We start from the raw sequence: 22,242 nt of genomic DNA, 5'->3' as shown, positions 1-22,242 counted from the left end.
ATCCTTTTTAGATTTTTCCTGTTCTTATAACAAAATTTGGGTTGTTCTCCCACTATCTTCTTGATCTTGTCATCCGTCATTAGCAATGGCCAGTGTTTTCTAAAAATGTCCCTTATCTTCCCTACATCACTAGTATATGAGTGACACATAAGCATTTATCCTATTGGGTACACACTCCCTCTGATGTGTAACTGAATCCTGTTTGGATGAAAAATATGGACGTGCCCTATTCCTTCTCAATTCCTTAACCTCTGTGAAAGTTGTCATTATATCCTGTCTATGATAGTCCCGTTGAATAAGGTTCTCACCCAGTGTATCAAGTCCTTGTTCGAATGTACCATCCATATTATTTAACCTTGATACCCTCATACCTTGTCCTTTCATTAAGTTATTAAAAATATGCTTGGGGTGCATACCAGTCCTGTGCAACAGGGTATTCCTGTGGCAGTCCCTCCTATATGCACTTGTTCTTATTGTTCTATCAGTAGATTTAACTATCTTAACATTCAGGTATTCTATCAAATCACAAGAATAATTAAACATAAATTTTAAGAAGTCAGTGCTTTTATGCAATTGTTCAACAAAATATCTCAATGTGTTATATTCACCAGCCCATATGATAAGCACATCATCCACAAACCAATGATAGCATAAAACATTCTGCTTAAACAACAAATTGTCAAACACACTTTCCATTTCCCATATGACTAATACAGCATTGGCGTAGCTGTTAGCACAACTAATGCCCATGGCCACACCATCGCGATGGAGATAGTAAGCTTCACCAAACACAAAGGCATTGCTTTCCAATATTATTGTCATGAAATAACATATAAGTTCTATTAGTCTGGTCTCATACTTACTATATCTGACTAAGAATTTCCTAAGCAACTCTATGCCTTGTGTGTTAGGGATGACAGTAAATAGGGATACAATGTCTAGAGTTACAAATTAATACTCCCTTGAAATATCCATTCTCTGAGAAAATTGATACAGATCTTGTAGTAACTGCTTGGTGTCTCTCAACACTATTTCTATTTCATCAAGCACAGGTCTAATATGTCTCTCTACAAATAGGGAGTAGGGTTTGGTTATCCACCCCTCCCCGAAACAATCAGTCTAAAGGGTGGATTAATTGAATCCTTATGGATCTTTGGCATACCCTGCAATGTAGGTACTACTGGATGTATAACATCCAAATAGTTCTTCAAATACATAGTGATGGTATGTAGAGTGAGGCAATAATTCAATCTAATATGCATATATCTGATCATACTCTCTACTTGTGTAAGGTTAAGTATTTTATATGTGTTAGCATCTGCTAGCATGTTCCTAATGGATCTACGCTAGAATTCACTGCCCATTATAACTTTCATGCCACCTTTGTCTGCTGCACGTATAACTATCTATCTGTTTGCAATGTTCTCAATGCTAAACTTTCGTCCCTAGTCAGATTATTATAGATTTTACTGTGATGCTCACTCAATAAAACTTCATAGATATCATCTTCACAAACTTTACTGAAAGCCTCCAGTATTGGATGATTGGCCGGTATATCGCTACTATATTTCATAAAGACTTGGCTATTACTGACAGGTGCTATACTTTCAGGTACACACATTCTGATCATAATATTCCTCACAAACATCTTCATATCAATGAGAGTGTCAGATAAGTCAGATTTCTGAGCTGGTATAAAGGACATGTTTTTATTAATGACTGTCTCCTCCTCCTTAGTCAAAATCCTACTAGATATATTCCAGATCAGGGTCCTTTCTGATTCTGCATCTTCTTTATTGTTGGATAATCCTCTGTTGAAAACTCATCTTTTCTTTTCATTCTTCCTCGACTTCTCGATCTCTGTTGTTCTCTCCCTCTCTCCTGCTGAATGGGTAAAGGGAACTTCATAACAACCTGGGACGATGGTTGCACATTGGTTTTCTTTCTCACTATCTCTTGCACTGGTGGTATGTCAATAAAAGTGTCTCCAGATTTGGATACTAGAGCTAGGAATGGAATTATGAGTAACCAGGGGTATTTCAGCAACAACTGGTGTGTCTTTCCCCTCACTGTGTACAGATGCATTCTGTCTGGGTGTAGATACAATAGGCAATAAAGATGTTGTATTCAAACCACTGTTCACATTTTCTGGTATCACATTCCCTTCTATATTACTCTGCCGTGTCACTTGCTGATTGGGATTATCAGTTCTAGGCCATGAAAAAACATGGCCTTTCTGGAAGTCTGAGAAGTCTCTCTCCATATTCTTCTTTTTATGTGTCGTTAGTCTTCGTTCATAAGGTGACACATTATCTATTACATTGCTCAACATGTGATCTACCACATCTGCTGGAAAATCCTTATATAATGCCTCCTGTTGTTTCTCCACTGTTGTTCTCAATTGTTCTTCCTCTGACCTAAAATAGTCATTTATTAACCTCATGTAACTGATGCTGGCTTCCATATTTATATTCTGCCACCTGGCCAATAGTTCAGGATAATTTGTGCCATAGGCAGGCATCTTCAGAACTCTAAGGCCCAGAGACACTATACGGAAATGTATACAAGCCTCAAAGTGATATCTCTGAAGTTGCAGTCATTTGAGTTTATACAGATCATCTTCTATGACATGGATTCTAGAGCGCATACTAATTAAATCGTAACTAGGACTGTTGACCTCTACCTTACCAGTCTCATTGGTAAAATCCATAAACAAAAAGTTATTATCACTCATTAAAGTATTCATCAAACCTGCATGTGTATGGTTACTTGTAGACTCAAGCAGGTTGTATTCCAGTTCTATATCATTCCGGATCGTTCGTTCAGCCATGCTTCCGAGGGGAAGTAAAAACCAAATAAAAATTGCAAAGTAAATGCCCCCATGGATAAACAAGCCACTGCACACAAATGATAGTGATACCCAAAAGCAAATAAAACATACAGTGGAACGAAGCATGATATCTCTCTGCATACACAAAAAAACTCAATGATTCATCATATACAAAAAACGAGCAGCATTTATTTCGGTTAGTGGTTTCCATCAAACCAGTCCTGGATGCAAGGGGAGTAATTAGGCCTTAACAGGCAGAGACTAGTAAATAGAAAATAATGACCTATTATTTCATGGTCAGAGTGATTAATTGCATTTAGTCTTAATTAAGTATAGTCTAAGGTTCAATGCTGCTTGGGAGGTTTCCCCTCCTCTATTTTTCTTTACAGCATTGTTTATGAATTATTATATACACTTACTAGGTAATTGTACATTTACTACAAACTGTTTTCAATATCTTAATAGTATTGACTAGTGATTTAATTTATAGCCTATATGAATGGTGAATGACATAGTTATGAATGCATGTGTGTATATGGTTTTGAATATAGTATTACTGGACTGTAAGTTTTTAATTGTGATCATCTATGTGGTTGGACCATCTTATATATGCTTATATATGTATTTATTTTGATCATACATATATATACTTTTATATCATGTACATGTTTTTATATCTGGCTTCACATGTAGCACATCTGATAGCCCACTGATAGTGCAGGTTGACTTTTTAGATAGTTTTATTTTAATGGACTCATTTTTGTTGTGATGAATTTCTGCATATATATGCACATAGAGTTTCATATATTATTGTATATTTAATTTAGGTTATATAAGTATGTAGGAGTGCAGATAGTCAATGTATTTAATTTTTATGATGTACTTAGATTTTATGAGGTTATCTGTTTGTAATTATTTGCAGTTCTTTGGCGTCATCTAGTGCTGTTGGTGGTGTGCTTATTACAGTTGTTTTAGTAGCTTCGCTGGTCGCTTTATAATTTTAAGTGTCAATTACACTTGTGAGAATTTCGATGTACAGTGTCACTGATGGGAGCAATACAGAGTCCGTTAATGAACTGCTTCATATGAGTTATCCTAGTATGAGGCGCTTAGTGATATATACTCTAGTGAGGCATTGATGAGTGATTGCGACAATGCCACCGATTCTACCATAGGAGCGGTAGAGAAGATTTTAATTATTAGTCTGATATGGTCTGCTATTATAGGCAGGTGCACATGGATTGAAGTTGGAGTGAGCGCACTTGTCCAATAGATGCATAATATGTGCCAATCTATTGTAGTAGTTTGTAGAGGCTGCATTTATTATTGAAGAATGTAAGTATGTGAAGATGTGCTTCGTCATACTGTACTTGAGATAGGAAATCGAATATAATCTAGTATATATCATTTAGTGTTTATGCATAATTATGACATTGAATTCTATTCTGTTGTTTCTATATATATTTTTAGTCATCACAGTATATGAATGGCAAATGATTTATGCACTTTGATGAACATAATTATTGATATTGTATCTTACCTTTGTAATCTGATACCCTGAAGGGTTTATGCGACATGTATATATTTATTTGTGCCGCATAGGGTGAATTGGAATTGAACGATGTTACTAATGTTTACTGAGTGCTACATAATGTATTTTTCATCAATTATAAATCTCAAGCAATTTACTCCACAATGGATGTGCTGGTGCTGAATGGGTTTGTGTATGAGAGTAAGATGTTAAGGGTTATGCGTATTCAGCGCTACTGGTGCAGATACAATTTTCAGTTAAAGTGCATGTAATACAATACACATATTGTTTTACTAGTTTTAAATGGATTCTTTTATTAGTGAATTCAGAATAAAATTTGAAATGTTTTGATTAGTAAATGTGGGAATTCAGAGTGCTATATATGTTTCTATGCTTCTATGCTATCATTTTAAATGGTCTGCTTCGTTTACGTAATACGTGATTGTGTAATGAGATGTTTCGAAAGGGAGTTGGATTTTAAACTGAATAGGCATTTTTGTGCACATGATGAGGTTGTAAGTATTTATAGAATAATTTTGATTTTCATTCTGTTTTGTTTTATGGTTTGAAGAAGCCACCTGTCCTGTGTTGAAAGCGCTAATCGAAATAAATGCTGCTTGTTTTTTGTATATAACGGATCCTTGAGTTTTTTGTGTATGCAGAGAGATATTGTGCTTTGTCCCACTGTATGTTTTATTTGCTTCTGAATATAATTCAGCCACATGAGCTTAAATGTTAATAAATGAAAGTGCTCACAAATATAAACAATATTTTTTCTTCGTCCCCAAAATTCATTACATAGCTTCATCATCCTGTTGTGGGCCTGGACAAAAAGTAGTTACAACAGTTTTTACTTGATAGCAGCAACAGAAATTGTCAATACACATCTAAGTCTGTTTCCTTTCCTTTAATCCATCACAGTGTGCATAGCTCTCAATCAGAATCAAAGACATATCCAGAAATAATCAGGGACAATCAGGGGCACTTTCAAAATATTAGTGCTATTAACCAGAAACATTGATAGAATAAGAGAATGTGAATTAATATACATTTTCTGAAGTAAAATAAGTCTATAAACCTAAGTGTAACTCACCACCTTTTCTCTAAAACTCAGTAGTTTTAGGAGGGAATAAGAGAGACAGAGCTTAAATTTCTGTTAAAATCAGTGACGTCACGTAAAATCAAGGACAGCTGACAGGTATGACACTGTAACTTGGTGATGTCAAAACTATTAAGTTAATCAGCAATTACAGCAATTACTGCAATTGCATATTTTTTGTTAGATGCATAAAAGCAGACAGCAAGTCTGGAGATTTAAGATACATTAAAAGATAACATTCCCTTTCTTTATGCTCAAAAAGGTAAAAAAGCACACATTCCAAAGATGAGAACAGCATCTTTATTACAGATGAATATGAGGCAAGAAAAAGAGAAAAAAAATCATTGCATTTTTAACTGTATGATTTAGACTGGCATTCCATTTCAGTGCAAGCTGCATCTCGTGGTCACTTGAAGCAAGGGCAATATTGCCTACAGACAGCAGACCACATGCATGCAACTGTCATGCTTGTATACTGAAAGTTTTGTTAAATTTCATAGCCAACTTTATGATGCACCAGTGAAAGCTGCAGGCACTGGTGACACCCTGTTCCTGGGGGGTTCTCAACTTCAGCAAGTTATCTTACCTTGATATTTTGTAACATCTGTCAAACCAACAAAAGCTAGTACAACCAACTTGTATACTTAACAAATCAGGTGGGTAATAAACAGATCCTTTAAAATATATCTCAAAGATATCCTTGGTTATAGTAACAGTGTTTTATTATTTTACAGGTGTCAAAATTTCGTTAAATATTTTACCGCTGACATAGTGGCCCTGGCTTAGTTAAACCCTGCTGGTGGACATTCTCTCTTGTAAAACTTAACAACACAGCCAGCTTTAGGTACCTGCAATATGTATGCCTGCAGGGTCCCCCTTAATCATCCCTGACTATGTGGGGCCCCACAAAATACTACATCTAGCTGAGGAAAAATGATGTGAAAAAAATTATTAATTTCCTGATGATGCTGTTTAACCTGAACAGAGCTGTGATTTGATCCTGTTAGGATAAAGCTGATAATGGCCTCTGCACCCAACCGCACCAATATGAAACCAGCCCTGCTCAGATGCGCGTGCGTGTGTGTGTGTGTGTGTGTGTGTGTGTGTGTGTGCACACACGTTTGTGTGTGTGCGAGTGTATGCGTGTGTGTGCACGCACGCGTGTGTGTGTGTGTGTGTGTGTGTGTGTGTGTGTGTGTGTGTGTGTGTGTGTGTGTGTGTGTGTGTGTATGTGTGTATATAGAAAGTTACTGTAGCTTATGTGTGAGAGGACTGTGTATTCCCTTTACTTATTTAATTTTCATTGCAGTCAAACTTTAGAGGTGAACACAGGCGGTCATTATAGATTAAGTTAGATTGGGGATAGTGTGGTCATTGTTTCGTTTACTTTTCTCACAGACCTTAGAGGTGTACAAAGTAGGTTACTACAGCTTGTGTAGGAGCAGTGTATTATCTAGGAGCACACTGAAGAGGGTAGTAGATGGAATAAACCGCCTTTATTACAACACAAACACCAGTATTGAGTGCTTTCGTCCCAACCGACTGGAACTTTATCAGAATATTTTTTTTTTATTTCATTACCCTACATTTTTATTTCAGTTATTATTGGCACATGATCTGAAATAGTTATTGGATCTGTATCAAAAAATCCACTTAAATGCACATTCCTGTGAAATATAATTTCTGTCTAGCCTAAAACAGATTTTGTATCTTGGGGAATAATATGTAAATTCATTCCAAAATCATACTACTGACTTCACATCTTCCATGACAAATATGTTCATAAATTTCTTCAAAAATCCACCCTCCCTTGTTATATTTTCCCTTCTGGGCCCCCCAGAAATATCTTCACTACTGTGAATTAATTTCCAGTCTCTACCTATAAGTAATATTCCCTGCTGAATGTTGATTATTTCTCCCAAAATGTTCTTAAGATCCATTATAGCATTTTTAGGTGGAATATAAATACATGGCAGTGTGATCCTCCTCCCTTGCCAGTAGCCTTTTAGTACTACAAATCTACCATTATTATCTTTTTTTACTCTTCTATCACTATTGGAGCTCCTTTTGCAATTAATATAAGTACTCATCTTTTCCTTTGTCCTAGGTATTCCTCAGTTATCCATCCTAAAAGATTTCTTTATTAAATTCACATGTTCAGCTCTTTCCAAATGTGGTAACAGTAGCATAGATATTTGCACTCTGCATTTTTAAATATAGTTCACTAGTCTTTCTTTCTTATATCTATCTGTGAGACCTTTAACATTTAAAGAAGATATAGTAAGTGTCATATGTTAAAAAGTTATCATTCCCACATTTTATGTGTAACAGCTTTTTTGTTAAGTATCTAGTTCCAGCTTTTATATTACATGCATACATTAATGTTTGGCAGGTTAATCTTTTACACAGTTGTTTCTTATCATACCTATTTGAGCCTATATCACATCTTACAGAACTTTTTGTTTTATTGAAAGCCCTCAAACAAACAAAAAAAATACACCCCCAATACATGCCTAAAACCTATTACCTTAGTACTGACACACAAAACAATGTACATCTTCAAATATTGAAGTTTTACTGTCTTACTAAGACTGCAAAACTTCAATATTACAGTCTTAATAAGAACAATTGTCCCAAACTGACAGCCACACTTACAGACTTGGATTACCTAAAAGGAAGGTTATCCATGATAAGACGGATGGTAGGGCCTATGCTTCTACTAAGTTATGTCTGGTTTTGTCTTGTCTTTATTGCCCCCCAGATTTGGAAAACACTTGAATTATTTCAAAAGAAATATCTCTTAGCCATTGAAAGAAGTATTCTGTTTTTATTGCTTTTTGTCACATTGTCTCAATGGAGACATGAGAACCAAATACAGAGTTGCTTCTAGAAACATTTATTTATTTGCTACAGGAAAGCTTTATTATATTAAATGTTCTTTTTATTTGTTTGCTTTCTCTTAAAACTTGCTACTAGATCAAACCAAGAGCCTTAATCCAGTCAATCACCTATGTAAGAATGAAAAAAGCACATCACTTTTTCTTGTAATATGCTCTTTAGCTAGACTGTTCTTCTGGTTTATGTTTAGTGTGAACATTTCTTAAAACTGAGGAAGGAGAAAGAAAAAAAAGGAAAAAAACAGGGGTACCTGTATACTTTAGAATCCCTATTACACTTAAAGATAGCTGTGAAAACTTTATAGCATGCAGATTATATCATGCGTTATAGGAATACTACTAAGAACAAAATTTTGTTTTGCTTACAGTTAACTCTCTCCCTCCTCTTCCTCTCTCCAATGTGTTCTTCCAATCATTAATAACATGAAATAGGGCATATGCTTTAGAGTCCCCTACAAGTTTAACAAAGTCAGAAAAAGTCCAGTATTTCCAGGTTTTCTTATTCTGTCATGTTTCACAAATAGAATCAATGCTTTGTGATCCCACATTTATTTTCAGTTTCAGAGTTTCTGATTTTATTCCTGTTTATCCCCATCTCCCAAATCCAGTCTCTGCTTCATTCCAACATACTCCTGCTTCTTCTAGTCAGCTCTAGTGTTTTCTTTTCTTTTGTTCAAATATTTTCTGTTGAAACATTGGAAATGGATTCATTTGTAAAGTCTCTTTGTGGTCTTTATTATCAGAAGAAAATGAAGCAGAATATCTTTCTGTTTCACAGCACATGTGTTGTTGGACAAACTTTTGTATTTCCTCCTAAGCATGTACTGCATCAAAAAATGTTTTTTTGCCTCAAGGAAAGAATATTCTGAAGCTAGCTGGGTACAGCAGTGTGAATCTCAAGCCTGCTTTTCAACATTCCCTGATTAGTGGAATACTCATGCTCCTTGTCTGCCTGGTGTACAGTGAGTAATCATTTTCCTCAAAAACTCTACTGTCTCCCATTATTAGTACTTTGTTCTTCTGAAAGTTTTGTTAGAATCAACTCTTTCTGCTAGTAAGATTTCATCTTTACTATTAAAGGCCTAGGTTGCTTTCTCATTGCCAGGTTTGGAGCACACACATGATGTGCCCTTTCAGTTAACAACTCTTGCTATGGAATACCAGTGCAGCTGCTTATTTGTGCTTTAATAAAATTAATGCAGTCTGTTCCTTCCAGCTTTTTTATTACAACAGAAAATCGCAGGTTTTCTCTACATGCTCTGTCCTTTAATTCTATTTTTTTAAACATCCCTTCTTAAGCAGTGTCATATTCAGCCAGCCTTTTCCTCGTTTTGACCTCTGATTTTTGAAGTTTTTATCACCTCATCTGAATATCTGTTTACAGATTCTTCATTTTTTTTCTAGCCTTTTGTTATTTGAGTTGATATATTCTATCAGTGTTTTGGTTATTTTAATCAGCTCTGAGTACATTTGACTTATTTTTCTTTAGGTTATTGAAAGTCATGTCTTGCAACAAAGCAGGAGCTTGCACTATTTTTTGCTGAACAGATGCATAATTCTTCCTAGTTAGTGTTTTTCTTTACCTTTTGTGATTGATTTTCTTTCAGGTTCTCTGAATGTATATTTTGCTGGTATTCAGCCAATGCAATTGCTAGCCATTTACTGACATTTACCCAAAAATATGAGTTTATTGGATTTCTCTTTTAAATTTCTGATTTCACACTGGGAGAGCTGAAATTAAGCTGTTAGTCAATGTGCAGCCATCTTGGAAGTCGCAGAAAGCACAACTTTTGGAGTCCTAAACTTACACTGAATATATTCAACTTAAGATTGAGAATACAGCCACAAAAATACTCCCTCAATGCAAAAGGTGAATGGCTTACAACAGCAGCTTGGCTTCTCATACTATCATAACACCTCCCACAAGACATTCTGGGGACACAGTAATATGTGCTAAGGTCCACAAAACACAAGTAGACCATTATGGTGAACTCCTATGACTTTGCAGATTTCTGTGCAAAACAGAAAACTGATCCACTCTTTCACAGGTAGTATGGAATATGCACCCTGCATTACCTTTTCTGGATCAGAAACTGGACAATCGAATGCAGTCAGTTTTTAACCCAACATCCTAGCATAGACTTTTACTAAGGAATCAGAGATGTGTGATCTTTGTATATCTACAACACACTCTCTTTTAAAATATGGAAATAAAACAGGCCAGAGGTATTGTCCCAGTCTTTCACAGAACCCTAAACAGGCATCCTAACAGTAGCACCTCAGCAGCACCTAGTACACTAAACTTTTCCTGACAGATTTCATCAACTTTTGGAGCATTGTCACAACAGGACTGTTTAATTGCCACAGTACCATCAAATATAAAAATAGATCCAGTTCCATTAGCTGATTCTTGGACTGTTTGTTTAAATGTAAGAAAGGTTTCAAGATTTAGAGGCTCCTTAAAGTGTTTTTTCTACCTTCCAGCAATGTCATTGGTGAAAGTCTGCATTTCAAAACCATTTCTGTAAACAATATAGGCAGTTTATAGCACTCACTTCCTCAGTTATTGCATGGTTTACAGAACATCTCTGAGGTCAACCTGAAGTCATTCCACATGGCCTCATCAAACTCTTTCAACATCAAAGTGTTTGCTTTAGCAGTTGCCATGCCTGATGCCCTGCTGGTCTGTTGGTATCACTCAGTTAGATCTGAAGACTATGACCCCTGCTGGTGTTGTATGGGAAGCTTTTTCTTTAACTTGATGGATTAAATTACTGCTGGTGTATATCAGTTATTCCCTGTGCTGCCATCATGACAAACATTGAACAAGTTTTGTCAGCAGCTCCTTTCCAGTTCCCTAATTCCTGACCTATTGAAAAAGTGCTATACAGAATACATATCTCCAACATCTATTGGAATATGAGAGAATCTCTTCTTGAGGTGATAAAATTCATCTTGCATAGAAGTATTTGCTAGGATTTCTCAGTGACACTCACCACTTATTAGGTTTCACACCTGTATCCATCCACTGCTGTACTTTATGACCTTACTCACCATTATATGATGATCATTTGACAACAACCCCATGGTAATCATACAAAATGTACACTGTATTGGCAATCCATGTGTAAGACAGAAACCCAAGAGCACTTCTACACTTGGGTTAAATTCATGCAAGTCATTTTCCCAGTTCCACCACTCCAAGTATCTCCATCATTCTCCATTTAACTGCTGAACTCTTAAAGTGGGCCTGCTGGTTCTGTTCATAGTACCATATCATGAACCATTACCAAGTTCTCCACTAAGGCAAAATTCCTTGAACAACTGTAAAATAGCATCTGTTCAAACTACAGATGGACTTTTCATTTCTGCAGCTTGAAGGTGAAGAGAAGACTGATTGCAGAATCAGTGATGTATGTAGATATAAAACCAACTATACCTTTCTAATCTGCTGTACCAGCTCTGTTTTCCCCAACAGAAAATTGAGATGCCAGGTCAGTTTGTTTCCTTTCCCAATAGTTAGATGAGATGCCACGTCCTTTGAGTTCCTTCTGCAACAGTCAGGTAGGATTCACTGTTCCTCTGTCTCGTTCCACAACAGTGAAATGAAAGTCCATGTTTCTCTGGTACCATTTCCAGCAATGAGATGACATCCCATTTCCAAAGATGCAGTTTTCCTTACTAGAGTCCAGGCCATCGTAACTCATCCTGCTACTGTCATTTGACTAACATTGGACCTGATCTACACCCTTTGTTGAGTCTACATGGAAGTTTTGTGTACTGTGCCTGATTGAACTACATAGGTCATATACATGCCAGGCATTCCCAAGTAAACACAGCGTCTGAGTTTGGCTTCTTTGGTGGCTCCACTATCCTTTTTGTGGGAAATATTTTCTTATTCTTTCAAATCAACATCACAAAGTTCATATATAGAGTCAGCTTTGCTAATATGATAGCATAAACTAAATTAAATAATCCCATTGACCCCATTTGATAGTTGTGCATCAGCAACACTCTTTGTATAATTGGCATGCAAGGAAAAAACTTCAGTGAGGGGCAGAGCCTCTCTTCTCAGAGTAGTAATACATACAGTGAGGTGGGGGGCTACTGCAAATGCTCATATGTTAGTAGCTTGCAACATAATTGACCACTTCTACTTGCTCCAAAAGGCAAGTGCAATAGCTCTCACTTGCCTGATCTTACTTAACTACTTAGCCATCCCAACATCAAACCCTGTTAAACTGTGTACCCTACTAGAGCCATAACTCTAGTGCTAAAACTCCCACCTAATTCATAACCCAAATCTTCACTACTTAGCCCTAAAACTTAACTATCCCTTCCTAAATCTAAAACCTCTGGTCACTTCTTAAATGTAAAACTTCACCCAGTATCTAGAATGTTGATCACTCTGTAACCCTGAGCTCCCTTTTTGTTCCCAAAACCTAAAACTCCCTTCCTCTGCCTCCCAATCCTAAAACTCCCCCATCCCTAAATCCAACTCTTCTTCTAAATCACTGCCTGAAATCATAATTTACACTCCCACCTTCTACCACCTCCCACTTCCTCCATATGGCCGACACACTTACCTTAATTGATCGTAAATAATGTATTTGGGTAAAATACAGCAGCAGCTGCTTGCCTGAACTCACATTCAGGTTTGAGTCTTGGCAGTAGCCTGTCCAAGCTACATATTACTAAAGTCCCTGGTTTCCAGACAGTGATCTTCAAATGGTAGGAACTTCAGCACTTGTAGTAGAACCAGGTAATATAGGGCATACGTGGGGCTTATCCCCCACATATATTACATATAGCATTTTTACATAAATTGATTCTCCCACTTAATAAAAACTTAATTAACTGAAGAGTACTTTGTGACTTGCCATTTGCTATTAACACTACCAGATATATAAATGAGGCTGTAACATTACTTCAAAAATGTGAATAAAATACTCCAGACCACATAAAGATTCTGAGGATGTTTAATTGCTTCTCAGACAGTGCATAAAGGTATATCCCTGCTGGGTGCACTTATATAGGTATGAAAATATACACAAAGATAACAGTGAAGGAGTGTATTATTATACTTAGTGTTCCCTTAATTAGCTCTGTAATAGAAAGAAAACATATTATTTAGAAGAATGGAATGTCGTTCAACATAATATAAGAACAATGCATGCCTACATGTCTGTATAATACTAACAGCTTCATGTGATAATAGAGAACTATTTTTTCTCACCAAATTCTCTTGTTATCAAGAAGGCACTTTTTTGAGGTTGGACTCCTTTTCTAATCATTACTAGAAGTTTGTGGCAGTTTATATAGGTAAGAGATGTGACTAGGGCTAACCTTTGACCCTTTTATGGGGGGGAGTGGAGTCCACAACTTCTCTTAAGCCAGTTTTTTCAGGGGATCTATCTTGTTGCTTGCCATTTTAATCAGTTTAGCTACAACAGACAACCAGATGTAGTCTATACTTCTAACGTGAAAAGAAACATTGTAATATTCAACTTTGAACAGTAAAGAAGAGATGATGTGGTTGTGTGTGTGAGTGTGTGTGTGTGTGTGTGTGTGTGTGTGTGTGTGTGTGTGTGTGTGTGTGTGTGTGCATGTCTGCGTGCATGAATGAGAAAAAGAGAGAGAGACACAGTGCTGACTGTATTTGAAATCCACTCTTCTCATATTATGTCATTTATCATAGCTGAACACATCTCCAAGTATTAAGCACCAGTTTAAGCATGTCTTCAGACATTATAACTCAGACCCATTCACAGTAACACTGAAAAAAAAAAAAAAACTCTAACATCACGTGCAAAAACTCCACAATAGCAAACAGGTATGCATAAGTTAAATGCATACAAATTAAACGTATCAACCAAAATTATGTTTCTTTTAAAATTGTCTTAGGCATCTCACCATATTATTATTTTTTTGCTTGATTCTGTGACTTATTGTTATAAATATCTTTAGGACCTTGTACTCTTTTAAAGGGCAAATGGTGAGTAAATGGCAGTTTCAGAAAGGTTGCACATCGCACCTTTATGTGCTTCTCAGCAGTTCTTCTTGCTGTGAGGAATAAATCAAAATGTCTGGATAGAAAAGTTGCAGTTCTCTGTATAGTGAAAGAATTCCAGGCTGACACTGAAACCTTTTTCTCACTGTGATCAAGTTTGTGCATCCAAATAAACCTGCAAATACATTTTATCCAATTGAGACAGGGCGATGCCTTAATGCTTACAAAACAGTAAAAATACACGGATGACAGCGCATAATACATACATGCATAAATACATTCATGTTGAATTCACCTTTACTTGATCCTGGCACTTTAGTCATAAACCTTCAGGGGATTCTACAATGTGGAACAGAGTGTATTTTAAATAACCAAATTAATGAATTAAAGAGCAGCCTAATAAATCATTTAAATAAACACTTCTGAACAAAAAAAAAAAACAAGAAACCAAAATAAACAAATAATGAAACAGTGATTAAGTCTGGAAACAACAACTACATAGGAAAACAGTAACAAAGTAAATAAATAACAAAATCAAAAGTAACATTTTCTGCTTTAAATCCATATTAAGTCTCATAGGGACACTGCAACACGGCAGTATGAAATGCTAACAGAAGAACAGCTTCCCTACATTCTAAATTAAACTTGCAAATCTGATATACATTTTATGTCAGTTTTTGTTTGACCCAGCAATCAAGCCATATCCATAAGGAGCAATTATGGTATTTCAAAGGATGTAAAGCCATAGAGCTTTGAACATTTTTGTTTGCAGTAAACTATGTCTTTTCAAAACAAATGTAAAATCACAGGGCTTTGAACATTTTTATTTGCAATATCCCACAGATGTTCTTGGGTTGTTGAATTCTTATCTGAAATGTCCTTTTTATTTCCTGTTTGCAAGCAAGATAACAGGGACACTTGATGGCATGGGCAGCCTAGTTTGTATTGCAGGTAAAACTACCAACTGTGTCAAAGGGAATACCACTAATATATAAATAATTTCATGAATGTGTATCCACAAATGCTGCCTTATATAATGAGATCAGTCCCACTCTGCCCAGCAATAGAAGAAGCAATCCTAGGTACTGACTTTTTAAATAATTATGAGCAATGCATTCCAATCATTTTCTTCTTTACTTGTACATCAGTGTTCCTTAATCAGCATACTCCAACCTTCTTTCACTGTCTTTGTAATAGTGTCAAGGAGGCAGTTATGTTAACAGCATAATTCTGTCAAATCTGATTCCTGTAGTAACCCAATGAACAGCTACTGCTTTGCTGAGAGGTTACTAGTCGAGTAAGGAATTGAAGCATATTTGTAGGTCTTTCTTCTACATCACAGGTACACACACACACACACACACACACACACACACACACACACACACACACACACACACACACACATACACACACACAAACACACACACGCACACACGGACATGTTAGTCATCTATCCACCTACTACATGTTTTTGAGAATGTAGGAAGAGACCACAGTTCAGGGAGAAACCTACACAAACACAGAAAAAAGATGCAGACTCCCCAAAGAAGTCATCCTAACCAAGGACTGATCTGGAAAACCTCTTACCGGGAGACAACAATGCTACTCACTGTACCACTATTCCATACATCTAGAGCACAATGCATGCCATCTGTTTGAGTATGCACATAATTCTTAGAAGCTTGATCTAGATAGGATCTAACAGGTTTAGCTAATGAAGTACTTCTATCCATAGCAGAAACTTTCAATTAGATGTCCATAATGTTCTGTCTTTTATAGTTTCTGATTGGTTGGTTTCTGATTGGTTATCAGTAGTTCTCAAAATGGAAGTGAAAACATAGTATGAAATGTATCCTCACTTGTGTCATATAATATGGATCTAGATGCAGACTGCTTTCTATCTAATTTAGTCCACGGGCAGGATTCACGAAGCCTCCGTGTAAGAGATACAAGGCTTACACGGAGGCTGCAGTTAAACGGTGTGACATCAGCATGTCATGCATATGCATGAGGGCATGCTGAATCACACCTAAGGCTAACACGGTCTGTGGAAGACAGTAGGGGGCGTGTCCGTAGGCCGAGCCCTGCAAGCGGACATGCCCCCAGAAGAGTAAAAGTGCCCAAAGTAAACACCCACGACAGAGGCCATGGAAATGTGAATAAACACAACACAACACATGCCCCCACAGACTATGAACATAAAATATATAAATGAACGTGTTATATATTTTTTTAAATCGTAAAGATGTTTGCCCGTGAGTGCGCTTGTTTGCGCGGGCGTGCCCGTAGCTTAGCCACAGTTAGCAGTCAGTGGAAAAGCATATAAGAACTAAATATGCAAAGTAAGCCAAGAAGCAATAGCGTAGTGGTAGAGACATCGGCTGAAGAGCAGGCAGTCATGGTTCGAGCCCCCACAACATCAATTTTTATTTTTAGTAAAATAAGCACGAAACAAGTCCCTGACAAATATGTACACATATAAAATTATATTTTATGTAAAATGTAATGAAATAGTCCATTTATTTTGAAGAAATGTGAGATAACAAAACAATAAAAATGCGAGATGTGCCTATAGCTGAGCTACAGTTTAACAAGGTGAGTGCATCTGCCCGTAGGTGAGCAGTGGTTTAACAGGTGTAAAATGAGTGCCCGTAGGTGAGCAGTGGTTTAACATGCTGAAACTGTGTGCCCCTAGCTGAGCTGAGCGTAATATGCGTGCTAACAGCCAAATGAAGCGTAAACCAGCGTACCCCGTTTGCGCGGAGCTACGCACCGTGCCAACAAGCTAACCGATGGGCAACGTTGAGCAAGCTGTATCAAAACTGCCTTTACACAGACACACCCCCTAGCCTGTCTAGACAGTCATAAAATATAAAAAGCAGTGGCCAGATTCGAACCCAGGATACCATGCACCATAAGTACTGAACCACTAAGCCATGACAGCAGTACCTAGAAATGCAGTAATAGCAAATATATAGGAATGAATACAAAGTGGACCATGACAAAGCAAGTTTTGTGAAGTTGATACAATTCCAAAATGGCCAATCACAGATAAGTGCGGGAAAAACGGCATATATAAGCCCCATAGGCGGAAATACACAGCATAAACGATTGTAGAACTAACTTGCAGCCAGAATGTCAGGAGTAGGTGAGGGTAGTTGCTTTCGAGCACAGAGGTGGGGCATTGAGGAGTCCAGATACATGGTCTGGCTCCTAGTCCACAATCATGAGGCCCAACTCATGCAGGGCCAGGTCCTGTGGGGAGCATATAGGGCTGAGGCGTGGGACCAGTTGGCTCATGATCTCACCAGTGCCACAGGGATTCCAAGGACTGGTGAGCAGGTCCATCACCACCATGCGGACCTGAAGAGATGTAAGCAGGACCAATTGAACCTTTGGATCCAGGAGGCCCGGCAAATGCCCAACGCCCCACTACTGAGTAAGTTACATTTAATTATGTATGTAAGAAATTAAACTAGCTGATATTATGGAGATGTGTATTCCAATATTACTTCATTTATATTACAGCTGCAGGTGTCCGTTCTGCGAACCGCAGAGCCTATGGCGATAGGCTGGTGTGGTTGCGCCACCAGGCAGGTCAGTAATCCACTCCCAGTAACTGTAAAGAAATATAAAAGTATGACAGTTAGCAAAAGAGTGCAGTGTAGTCACTAAGTAATAAAATGTGCAAGTAACAGTGTAAGAGTGTTTGCAAGTATTGCTTGATTACATAAGTGTGTTGCAGTCTGTAATCCAAACAGAAAAATGAAAATGTCTGAAAAAAAGTCTGAAATAAAGATGCCCCACCTGTAATATAATAGTACACAACCTGCAGCAGGCTGAAAAGTACAGCTGCAGAAGATGAGCAAATCACATGTGTGAAATATATCCCTGTTGAAATACTGAAACATGAAAGTAGTGAGACTGCTGGAAAGGATTGTAATAACTACAGGTAAAACATGTCAATAAAGCCTAGAAGTAAGTACCAACCTGAATAGTAAAATGAAAACAAGTGAGAGAGTGTGAGAAAGAGTTATGAATCCACCAATAAAGTAGTAATAACCCCTGAATAAAGTATACTGCAGTCAGTACAGAATGAAATGAATGTGACCAGTAGAACCAAACTGCGAAATGTGTTCAAAGTGTTGCTGCAGCTGGAATGTGTATCCCAAAATCTGGATATGTTGCTCTCAGTCTGCAATATGCAGATAGTATGATTGTCTGAAATACCAAACATCCACAGTTGTCTATAGCTATATAAAGCAAATGTAGCAGGATGATGTTGCTGAACAAAGCCAGATATGAACGTGTATGAAGAACGATAAAATGTATATTGATGTAGCAGTAACAGTCCTATCACAAATTGAAGTAGTTATCATATAGGAAACTGTAGTTAGAACATTAGTGTGTATATATCTGCAGCTATTAGAAATGTACAGCATATGTATTCAAAGGTGTTATTATTATTTTCTTCACCCACCCTATAACCACATATAATCCATTCCACATGAAATTGGTATGTGCAATCACAATTAACACCCCTGGACATTTATCCTGTTGGATCATAAATATTTGCATGTACGTTGATGCATCTGCCCTGTTCATACATCCAAACCTGATGGCCTGTTGCCATCAATCAACCCTGCATGTTGTTGGACTGTGTATTGCTGTTCAAATTATGCATGTGTTATGCTCGCTGTTCAATGGTGTGAATATCTGGGTGTTTGGTTAATGGGAATACTAATGCATGTTGTTACAACTAATTGTGAATGGTATTGTATGTTACTAACCCAAACTGTCATGACATAATGCAAAACATAGGACGACAGGGAAGGCGGGTTCCAGCGGACCCACCTCTCCCAACTCAGCTGGCGAGTGCACCTGGCACTAGTGCCCAGTCTGGACCCTCCTCCGGTGTCCCTGTGCCACCTGCAGGTGGAAGCGCTGCAGGGGATGGGGCCCGTCCCCCCTCTGCAAGTGTGGCCGGAGGAGAACCACCACTCACCCTCCGTAGCATCCGGACTGTGGTGCATAGGGAGATCCGGGACTCTGTTCTTGGGCCCCTACGCCAGCTTGAGGCACAGGTGGCACAACTTATGGGCATGCCTGTTGCCCGGCCTACACAGCCCCCAGCACAGCCCTGTCCTGGGCAGTGAAGGAACAGTGGCAACTGCCCATGGGTGGGGATATCAGTTCCACTGTTGCCATCTGTGGGCTCATGGGCTCTGGATATCCAAACATCAGTCCCCGTCAATTGTGTAACCCCCCCCACACGTGTCATACACCGCCACTGTATGCGTCTTGTTTGTCTTGTCTGTTGACCTACCCAACCTACCTCCCCAGCTATACCGACTTCCTTCACCTGACATACCACTCTCACCTGAAAAAAAAAAAAGGGCACTCTGTACCCACAAAAAATTACGCCCATACATAGCTGCCCATTCCGCACACATGTCTGCTGGACATGGAAACTATCAATTACAATTGGCTGTACAACAAGTATTATTGTTGTCCTGACACCTCTCTCAGGGTTGGAAGGTTTCAAATGTCACACCAAATTACATACATATGCACAGCTGTTGCTGATGAAGAAATGGGCAGCTATGGGCCTTACCTACATCCCTCCTGCAAAACCCAAGCTTGTTTCCCTACTGTCTTACCCACTTTGTGACCCCTTTTTCACCACTTTCCTGTCTCCCCATTTTCATTTCTTTCAAAGAAAATAGCGCGGGTGTGCGCCAGAGTAAGCACTGTTAAGCGGTTGTAAGCGGGTGAGCACGGAGCTGAATGCCAGTGCGCATGCGGGAGCTCCGCGCAAACCAGCGCTAACCCGGTTACAACTGTTTAAAAGTGCCTTAGTCACTCTGATTGACAGGTCCTGTAGTCAGTTCAAAAGCAAAATAAAATCTCACTCTCAGTCCCGAACCTTGGAAACAGTAGTCTGCATGACCTACCACTAAGCCATGACTCTTACACAAGAACATTGTGCTAAAATAAATATATCATGTAATAGTAGGAATGAATGTAAAGGGAATATAGGATGTGTAGTACACAAAGCATGTCATTTATACTTACTGTCAAAACTAGTGGATTTCCATAATAGTAGTGTGTGAACAGAAACAGCCATGCTAGTTGGTAGCTAGTAGGTAATAATGTCAGTTAATGTACATATATAAATGTATGTATATATATATATATATATATATATATATATATATATAGTTGTAGGTGTCAGTGTGCATACACACTTACTACAGGAAACAGGAGAGAGGAATGGAGAAATGTGACTCTACAACACAGCCTGAATCATGAGAGAGATACTAACCTTTACACTCACAGAACAGTGTCCACAGCATGCCAGCATGGTCCCTGCCCTTACAATCTGAAAGGGCAACACCTATCTCACATACCCTTTTATAGCACTGTCCTGAAATCACAGTGAGAACTGCAATCAGTACAGAACTGGCTGCATGCAATTAGCAAATGCTGGCTTACAATTGGTGCAGAGGCCATCACATGGACTTATGCAGATACCTACAAAAGCATCCTGTACTCACACTCCACACATGCAATACGTTCATTGCACTGTCTGGAGGCAGACAGAGAGAGAGAGACAGAGAGAGAGAGAGAGAGAAAAAAAATAAGAACACAAACAACAACACACGGTACACAAACTGAGTTGAAGCTGTCATCAGTGACAGTACCAAGCCGTGCCAGCAGCAGCAGGAAGCTGTAGTAGCAGTAACGCAACCAGCTGCGACAAACACAGGTAATGTAAAGTAACAGGTTAATAGTCTGCATACTGTGAACCCTCCATATGTGTCATAGGTCTGTATCTATAGGTATGTCCATGTGATATGTTGTGTGCATGTAGTTCCACCCAAAGGGGATGACTATACATTACATGTCATTCAGTGTTAGGCCATGATCCTGGCACCAGTTTTCCATTGCAGTGAGGCCTGTCTGTAGGATGTGTGTGTCGGCTGGTGTAACGACTATGGCACTTAGTTAGCAGTCATCTGGGAACTTTGTCATCCACAACCTGCACGTTTGCCTTTACATCTGAGAAATAAATGTCAAACAAGAGGGGTCCTAGGACAAAGGCCTGTGGGATACCACATGTGACTGGCATTGAGTCTGATATGGCTCCTACAATATCGATATTATGGATTCTGTATGTCAACCAGTGTGCAACCCATCATGTGACATATGTAGTAACATGTAAGCTAATGAGCTTGTCTATGATGCCTGAGTGGAGTACTGTGTTGAAGGCCTTAGGCAAGTCCAGGTAGGCTGTATGGATTGCGTTGCCCTCATCAATGGCTGTAGTGACTGTTTTGAAAGGTCAACTAGGTTCAAAAGGCAGGATCAGCCCATCACAAAGGCAAACTGGCCGGGAACAAGTGTCTGCAGGTACCCAATATCGCTGTATATGCGTCCCATACTGAATCATTCCATAGCTTTGCAGACCAGGCTGGTTAAGCTTATGGTGGTAGTTCCCAGGGTCAGTAGAGGTGCCTCCTTAGTGGAGTGGGACCACTGTTGCTGTATGCCAGTGTTCAGGTACATATCCCGTAGTATGGCCAAGGTTAAATATCAGTCTTATATGCAGTTGTATGTCCTCTTGGAGTTCACGTAGCACACATCCAGGGATACCATCAGGTCACATTGATGCTGTGTGTTCTGCTTTGCTGAGGGTGGCCCTCACCTGGAAATGTGAGATGATAGGGAGGTTACATTCAGCTGTGATAAGTATTTCTAAGTGTGGGGGAGAAGGAGGGGGGATACGTGCACCGAACCTGTCTGCAAGAATGTTGCCAATATCTGTGTGTTCGGTGAATGTTAAGTAGGTGTGTAGTAACTCAGAGCATA

This window comes from Protopterus annectens, chromosome 2.part0 (assembly GCF_019279795.1).
Source record: "Protopterus annectens isolate FY-2018-M chromosome 2.part0, PAN1.0, whole genome shotgun sequence".
Lineage (NCBI taxonomy): Eukaryota > Metazoa > Chordata > Ceratodontiformes > Protopteridae > Protopterus > Protopterus annectens.
The sequence above is the reverse complement of the archived record's forward strand: the minus strand, read 5'-3'. Positions refer to the sequence as shown.